The sequence below is a fragment of the Crocuta crocuta genome, unplaced genomic scaffold, assembly GCF_008692635.1.
Source record: "Crocuta crocuta isolate KB4526 unplaced genomic scaffold, BGI_CrCroc_1.0 scaffold636, whole genome shotgun sequence".
NCBI classification, from domain to species: Eukaryota; Metazoa; Chordata; class Mammalia; order Carnivora; family Hyaenidae; genus Crocuta; species Crocuta crocuta.
In genome coordinates this window covers 1047988-1057051 of record NW_027530380.1, presented here as the reverse complement: position 1 = coordinate 1057051, position 9064 = coordinate 1047988, and positions in this window count along the sequence as shown.

Here is a 9064-nt window from a genome sequence, read left to right as displayed (position 1 = left end):
TGGATAATTTGTTTTTATTTTTACCATTTTTCTTCTCATGTGGTTTAGAAGAGGCTGGCAGTGTAGCCAACCCACGTCCCCTGGTCACAGAGGCGGGCGTGTGGCCCAGACTGGAGGGAGTTGGGTTCTCTCCAGGGCTTGCTAAGAGAAGTAGGTAGGGGGTAAGAAGAGCCAGAAGAAGAATATATGGAGAAGCAGGAAGAGGAAGAGAAACTGATGGCGGCAAAGAGAACCCCAGGGGCTTTATTTCAGCGCCTGGATCCAGCTCTACCTGAAGATGGGATCGTCCACTCCTGAATCTCCCAGTTACGGGAGCCGTATACTCAGGGAATCTGAGTTGCGTGTCTGTACTTTGCAAACCAAAGCGTCCTTCCCTATACCTTTAACCTCCTCAGGCTCGCCGAATCCCCAGAACCTTCCCAAGAAAGCAACATTTATGACAGGGCCGACTTCCAAGTTTGAAGACAAAAGAGTCTTGTGTTGCCGGGGACCCAAACTTGGCTCTTCTGTCCCCTCTTTCCAGGGAACAGAGTGAGACTGACCCAGTTCCCCAATGTCAGGGGACAGAGGTTGAGATACACTGTAGTTCCCCTTTCCCACATACGCAGCGAGCACCTTTACAGGGAAACCGTGCTATAAACTGGGAAATACCATGGCTCCTCTCACTGATTATATAAGCAAACAATTTGAACGGTGTAGGAAGGCGCAAACCCACCTGATAACCACCTCTGCCTCCAGCGATAACCCTGCGACACCTGCAGACTTCTCTCCAAGTCCCTGGGCACAAACATTCCCTTCCCTGTCGCTGGATCGCATACTTGATGCTCTGGAACTTTCTCCAGGTGCCAGCACATCGTGGAATCTTCTGGACACTGATCGCAGCTCCCCTCTTTGTTAGAGGGGAACCTCTTAGCAGTATCACCTAGGTGTATTTAGTCAAGACCTAATGATGCGTATTTAGGTTATTGCTTTTCTTTTTTTTTTTTTTACTATTTTAAACATCACTGCAGTAGGCATACATATACGTTCAGATTTCCTGCATCTGACAACTTTGGTGGGGGTTTTCCTCAGAAGGGGAGAGCTGAGTCAGAGAATGTTAATATATTAAAGGTATTCGGTACATTCTGCACCAGGGTTCTCTGAGGAGGTGAGGGTCCATGACGGAGGAGGGGGCCGAGAACACTGGGTTTTATTCATCTCCAAAGAAATTATTTTTGAGGTGAGAGAGAAAAGTTGGTGAGAAAGTCCCACGTTTAAGAGTGGGGGCTTCCTCGGTGCTCAGTACAGGTTATCCTGCCCTTTGGGAAGCGACAGGCGGGGGGAGGAGGAGGAAGAGGCGAAGGGGGTGGCATTGGCCTTGTCATGAAAAGCCCCCTGTCCTGCCCCCCCCCCCCCACCTGGGCACACCGGACAGCTGGGCTCCTACCGCTGGGACACTCTGTCTCAGGGACAACGGGACCCACTGGTGCCTCCCGTACTGGCTTCTGGGAAAGTGTGTGCTGAGAAGAGCTCGGGCCGAGTGCCCAGACAGGCTTGGCCCTTGGCTACCAGGGCTGGCGGCACAGACCGGCCCCAGGCCCCGTGAATCCAGGCACCCGGGGGACGCCGTGCCCACCCCCAAGCAGAAGGTGCTATGCCGTAGTCTACCTGGTAAGGGTGCTCATGCTGGGGGCTCACAGGGTCTCACCTCTCCCCTGCCCTTGCGCAGAGAAGGAAACTGAGGCCCAGGAGACGTGATCTGGCAGAGAGCGGTGTGATTGTGACCGACTTCCCTGTGTCTGTCTTTGTGCGGCTTCTGTTGGAGGATCATTGGACTTGGATCCGTGCGCTTACAGTTTTCATCAAACTTGGAAACTTTTTAGCCATTACTTTTCTAATTTTTTTAGCTCCTTCCTCGCCTTCAGGATCCCATTGACACTTATATTTGAATATTCAAACATTTCCCACACTTCCTGTCACTGCTCATTTCTTGGCCAGTCATTTTCCTCTCTGTGGTTCATTTCGGCTAATTTCTATTTCTCTGTCTTCAAGCTTCCTCTTCCTTCTTTCTGCAACGTCTAACCCGCCGTCAATCCTCTCAGCCAGTGTGTAAGTCATCTGAAATGCTATAGTTTCCACCTCCAGAAATCCAAACTGGGTCTTTTTGTATCTTCTTTGTTTCTATTTTTGCAGCTTTAGAAAGCATAAAACATTTAATTGGGCAACAATCTTCAATTTGCAGCAAACTACCAAGTTCTTGTATTCTTCTCAACCAGTTTCTGCTAATGCTTCCCTCTGGCACTACTGTCTTGCGGAATACTGTTCACACCCACTTCCATGCTCTGTGTCCTTATTATTCTTGTTATTTGTCTGCCTGTTTGAAGGGTTGATTTTTCTCCTCGTTTCAGGTTGTATTTTTCTGATGATGATTTTGGATTGGATGGCTGACGTGACAAGTTTCACTTTGCTGGGTGTTTGTTTTTTTTTTTTTAATTCCAAAAACACATTTTTAACTTTCGTTTTTTTTTTTTTTTAATGTTTATTCTTGAGAGAGAGAGAGAGGGTGCAGGGAAGGGACAGAGAGAGAGGGAGACATAGAATTCGGACCAGGCCCCAGGCCCTAGGCTGTCAGCACAGAGCCTGACGCAGGACTCAAACTCATGAGCTGTGAGATCATGGCCTGAGCTGAAGTCGGACGCTTAATTGACTGAGCCCCCCAGCTGCCCCTTAACCTTTGTTCTTGGAGGCAGTTAAGTTCCCTGGAAATAGTCTGATTCTTTTTCGGCCTTGCTTTTAATATTTGTTGGGTGGGGCCAGAGCAGCATCGCGTCTGTTATTGGTTTCACCCAACTTCAAGGCAAAAGGCATTCTTAGTGTTCTCACTGAGGCCCCATCCATTGTGAGCTGTTGGTGGAGACACAGTTCCCAGCCCTGTGCACTCAGGGCACGGTTCCCTCACATCTCTTCGGGTGGCTCTTTCCCTGCCCTCAGGTGGTTTTCTCATGTGGGCACTAAAGCCACGCAGCCCTGCCCAGCAGGCCTCTGTGCCCGAAGGCTGCCCGGAAATGGGAGTGGCCTGCTCTCTGCTTCTGTTCCCACCTTAGCCCAACAGATGTGAACGGCCACCATGGACAGAAGTGCAGGTTGAGAACTGCACAATGCTAGGGGTTGCTATTCATTGAGAACGGAGTCAACCGGAAAGAAGCAGAGCTAAGAGACAGAGAGGAAAAAAGCAAACAGTTCCTGGCCTTGCAATCTGAGCTTCCGGATCAAGCTGTGCCTGGGTTCATGAAGTCCCTGTATTTAATCCAGTTTGAGCTGAGAGTTCCGTTTCTTGTAATAATAAGGATCCTCCATGACACACGTATCGGTTGACGGGGGGGAGTGGGGAGGAAGGAGAGCTAGAGATGAAACCTGGGTCTCTAGCCTGGGGGACAGGGAGCCGTAGGGCCTCCAGTCGTTGAGGAACATCGGAGGAGAAGTGAGTCAGCGTGGGGGACCGGGTGATGGTTAGAATTTACAAAGGGCTCCCTTTCCCAGGTTGTACTTCATCCTCAAGTCTCTCACCTTGTCAAATGGGACTGTGGGTATGAAAACTTTTGCAAGGCATGAAGCTCTGTGTAAGAGTCCATTGTGTGTGTATGCGCGTGTGCATGTGTGTGTTGATTGGAAGATGCGATGGTTGCCATTTTTGTTCAAACTCTATTGCATCCCGTTCCCATAGGCGACCTGGCAGCGCCGCCCGCGGCAAGCGCCTGCGCTCCTGCCCAGGGCTGCCGGGCTTGGCTACCTGCTGACTTTGGTCCGTGGAATGCAAGGGGATATCCTTCTCTGGAACGGAAGTGTTGACGTGCCGTTGAGCGTTGCCAGGAAAAACAGCATGTTCCACCCCAGGACTGTGCCTTCTGCTTGGACCCTGGCATGAAGAGTGTGGGGCAGACTGGTGGCTACCACGTACGGTGCACAAGACACACGAACCTTCACCATTGGAGGCCTTTGTGATGTGGGGGTAGCTGGCTGAAATGGCATAGCTGTAGGGGACATGGCGCTCGTGGGTGATGTTGCCATTGGGCTAACGCTTGTCCCTCCCACACACCCTTGGGAGTCCAGGCCTGGCCAAGCCCACGGAGGACACATCGGTTTTGGGCACACAAACCTACCTATTGGTAGATACGCAATCTAGTCTGGGACAGAGAGAAAGGGAAGCTGAGATATCAGTGATTTGGGCTTTAAAAAAAAAATTAGCCTCATGAAGGTATAATTTACATACAATAAAATCCATCACTTAAAATTTTTTTTTCACATTTATTTATTTTAGAGAGACGGAGCACAGTAGCAGAGGGGCAGAGAGAGAATGAGACACAGAATCCAAGGCAGGCTCCAGGCTCTGAGCTGTCAGCACAGAGCCCGATGCGGGGCTCGAACCCACGAACGTGAGATCATGACCTGAGCCTAAGTCGGATGCTTAACTGACTGAGCCTCCCAGGGGCCCCAAAATCCATCACTTTTAAGTATATAATTTGTTGGAGTTGACAAATACACAGAGTTGGGTATTTGCCAGGCTATTGAACCTTTCTAGAAAGTTCCCCTGTGCCTCTTGGCAATCAAGCAGCCCTCTCCCCGTCTGTGCTTCCTGCTGCTATAATTCAGAGCTGTCTGCCGTGGACGCCATGCAAATGCCAGTGGGCATCGCGTGCTCCCTTCTGGGTTCATCTCCTTTGGCTCAACATGGCGGCACCGAGGTTGCGTGAGGCTGTGGCGTCTACAGTTTGTCCCTCTTCACTGCACACAAACCCTGGACTGTTTATCCATTCACGTTCGACGACCAGTGAGTGTGCTCCGGGTTTTGCTGCTCTGAACAAGCGTGTAGGAGTTGGGTAAACACCGAGGTGTGGAGCACATGGGTTGTGTGGCAAAAGTGGATTTGAATTCACAAGAAACTGCTCAGCGATTCCATCGACGCGTGAGCATCCCAGATGCTCTCTCCCTGCCGACACCTGGGAAAGCCCGTCTTCAGTGTGAACCAGTTCCGGTGGGTGCGAAGTAGTGTCTCACTGTGGGCTTTTTGGTTTTTCGTTTTGTTTTGTTTTTTTGTTTTTGCATTCCTGTGATCACTGACGATGATGAGTGGCATTTCCTGAGTTTATGCACAGCCAGTTAGATATCTTCTTCTATGGAGTGAAGGTTCATATTTTTATTGGGTCCTTTGTCTTAGGATTCGATGGGAAGAGTCCTTTATGTATTCTGAATAAGAATCTTTCATCAGAGATGTGCATTGGGAATATTCTTTCTCCGTCTGCGATTTGCTTTTCTGTTTTTTTAAATCACGTTTTTTCCAAGTGCAGAATATTTTAATTTCAATGAAGTCAATTTATCTTTTTTTTTCTTTTGTGGTTATTTGTGTGTGTGTGTGTCCTTGTAATTACTTTGTTGGCCTGTGAGTCATCATGTGGTTAGTTTTTATTGACTGCTTTTTTCTGACTGTGGATCTCATTTTCCTGGGTTTTTTTTTTTTTCATGTCAACTAACTTTTTCTTGTGTATTGCACTNTCATGTGGTTAGTTTTTATTGACTGCTTTTTTCTGACTGTGGATCTCATTTTCCTGGGTTTTTTTTTTTTTTTTTTTTATGTCAACTAACTTTTTCTTGTGTATTGCACCTTGTGGGTAGTACGTTGTAGGGTTGGTGTGTTCTCTTTTCTGCTCCCGGAGAGTGCAGATGTCTGTCCTGGAGGATGCCTCCACTCCCCCCTGCTGACCATGAACCTGTATGTACTTGGTCAACTTTGCTGGTGGGCTTTGGGGAGCCCCAGGTGTCCCCAGGGCCCTCTGACTCAGGGACACGCACTTCCTACACTGTCTCCCAGGGCTTGATTTAAGTTTGTTATGGGGAAAGTGGGTCTCACCTTAGGACGTCATCCCTCCTCCAAAGACACATCTTTTTGACATTCAGCTGGACGTCCAGGCGTTGGGGGGCTCCGCACCCCGGCTGGCCTGTGTCCCCCAGCACCGCTCACCCTCTGGAATCACACTCCACCCCCAAGTCTGGAGGTCCTTGCGGGTGCCCTGCCTCGGCTCTTGTGCCCTGAACCCTGAGCTCTGCCCCCTGGGCTTCCGGGGTCCCAGCATGCTCTCTGAGGGGCCCGACCTGCTGAGCCAGAGTGGGAATTGCCTTGGGAGATTCTGTGGCTCCCCCTCCTGAGCTTCCTTTCTCTGAGCTCGTGGTCATGGACAGCTGGCCCCCCGTGTGTGGCCGTCCAGAGGGCAAGGCCGGGCAAGGCCGGGCATGCTCACAGAGCCGGGACCCTGTCTACAGCTCTGAGCCAAAGGCGGACACCCCAAACAGGCCGGCTGTCCCCCTCCACGGTGCAAGGGGGAGCGGTGGCACAACCGGCCAGGCTCTCTCACACACACACACACACACACACACACACACACACACGGAAGGCGGGGAACAACAGTGTCCCCTCCCCCACCCCTCGGTCAAAGGGATGCCTAGGTGGCTCCTGGCTATAGTCCTCTCCCTTGGGTCCCTCCCAGGGCCCAATTTTCTCACGGTTTTTAAGGAAGCTTCTCTATTTCCTATTTACTCCCTGGAGGAGCGCCGGCCACCCAGCGCCCCCCAGCAGCCCTGCCCCCGCCGGTCTCAGGGCCCATCCTGGAAGGGCCGCCCTGGGGCAGCCCTGTCTGGGCCCCGGGGCCCTTCTGGGCTCTGACGGCAGGGCTCCCGGGGACAGTGCGCCCGCCCGCCCCCATATTGGGGGCCCCTGTGCACAGGGGGCCTGGGCCGTCCCTGCTCCCCGGAGGAGGAGGCTGAGCCCCAGGGAGGGACCAAGCCCAGCTCCAGAGTTCGCACCCAGGCTCTGCTCCAAACCGCTCCCATCTCCACACCCCGTGTGGCCTTTTTATCATGTGTGTACACTTCCCACGGGTGCAGAGGCGGTGTCATCGCATGCATGCATGCATTCATTCATTCATTCATTCACTCATGCTTTCTTTCATTCATTTGTGTTGGGATAAAACTAGCCGTGAGCATTCCCAGCCGGCCTGCTGCCCACCCCCCAAAAGGGGGTCCTGCTTGGTCCCCAGGGCCCCTCCCCTTCCCCCTGCCCCCCCCAATCCAGGAGGGTTTCTGTCCTTCTAGAAGGCATGTTCTGATGGAAAAGTGCTTCAGGGACGGAGGGGGCAGGGGGCCGGGACTGTGGGGTGTTTTCAGGAGGGGCCGTGGGAGGAGGCGAAGCTCATTGCTGCAGACTTTGTGTGCCCTTCATGGGGCTCGAAAAGGCCAGAGAAACAACTGGAGACGGCTGAAATCGCTGTGGGTGTCGGGCCTGCGGCAGACACTGCCGGCTTGGTCCCCAGATCGCACTCCTGGCCCTTCTGACCCACTGCCCTTCCCATTGCAAGGGACAGGCATCCTGTCACAGCCTCCTTAGCCATGGGATGGCCATGTGGCCCATTTCTGGCCATTGAGACATAAACAGAAGGCTTCTGGGAACTTTTGGGATTTTGGAAACTTTCTTGACCAAAAAGAAGGAAAGAAAATACAAACACAGTGGGCGCTGTCTTACCTCCTTCTTCCCACCTGGAGGGTGGAGGTGATGCCTGGCGCTGTGGCAGCCATTTTGCAGCCAAGAGGCAACAGGCAGGAACAGCAAGCCAGAACTGTAGAGAGGCCAGCCACTGAGCCGACGGCAGCAGCAGCCTATCTCCAGACTTCTTGTGTGAGAACAAGAGTCGAGGTTAGTTGGGCTCCCCGTTATTTGTTAGCGAAGGCATTCCTATCTGACACGTAAACTGTGTGTACGTGTGTGTATTAACCATAATGCTAACACTTGCAGCACACACCAGCGAGCTGTACAGCTTTCCACCAATATATGCCGAGCCTCCACTCCGGGAGAGACACTAGGGGAGTGGTGGTTATAAGACAGATGGACGCCTGTCCTCACTGACGGTGGGGGGGGAGGGGCAGATGCCGAGCAAGCAATTTCGAGGTGGGCGTGGCCTGTGCAGGGGGAGCGCAGGAGGTGGAAGTACTCTGATCTCTTCTGCAGGAGGCCATGCGCAAAAGCTTCTCCAGGAAATGACACTGGAGCGGAGGCTCTGTTGTGGGCTGAGGTGGGTCCCCCAGATTCCCATGCTGGAGCCCTAACTCCCGGTATCTCAGAATATTACCTGTTTGGAGAAAGGGTTGCCACAGAGGTCATCGAGGTTGTTAGGGGGGCCCTGATCCTGTGTGCCCGGGGTCCTCGTAAGAAGGATCGGGACACAGACGTGCACAGAGGGACGGCCTCGTGAGGACACAGGGCGAGGACGGCTGTCCACACACGGGAGAGAGGCCTCGGGAGGCCCGGCCCGGCCCCCGCCCGGCCCTCGGGCTCCGGCCACCAGGACAGGGGGACAGTGACTGTCTGCGGTGTGAGCCCCGTGTGTGGGACTGTGTTCAGGCTGCCCCAGCTGACGCTTACAGACCCAGAGGATGGCCCTGCAGCCACAGCTTTTGTCTACGCGGGCAGGGCTTGTGCTGGGGGGGGCGGGGGGGTGCTGAGGCCCCGGAAAGCCGAGCGCCCGCTGGGGAAGGGGGTGATTATGATTAGCGGGGCCCCTTTGAAGACGCTGCCTGGCTCTGGGCTAAGCTGCCAGTGCGCAAGCAGGGCACCCCCCAACCCCCCAACAACCGGCCCCGTCTGACACATTGCATTTGAACTTAATAAGGGGGAATATTTCTACCCTGGAGGTGGAGAAACGCAGCGGGCCAAGGAATTTTAATCACTCACGTAAATAGCACACGGCCTGCATTTTTCCTGTTTATTTGTTTGATTTTCCCCAGAGGACAAGGTGTGCGTGTCTGTGTGAGGACACAGTTCACCGGCCCTCAGGTTTGGCGGGTGGGCTCCGGAGGCGGCCTGGGGCGAGCCGCCTGTCACCTGGGCCCGGAGGCTGCTCCTGCTGAGCAGCCTCACCTCCAGCGAGTGAGGACCCGTGCGAGCCTCAGTGCCGCCGTCACGCGCAGTCATCACAGCCCTGTGCTGCGGGACCGCTGTTATCCCTGCGTTACAGGCGGGGAAACCGAGGCTCCCAGAGGC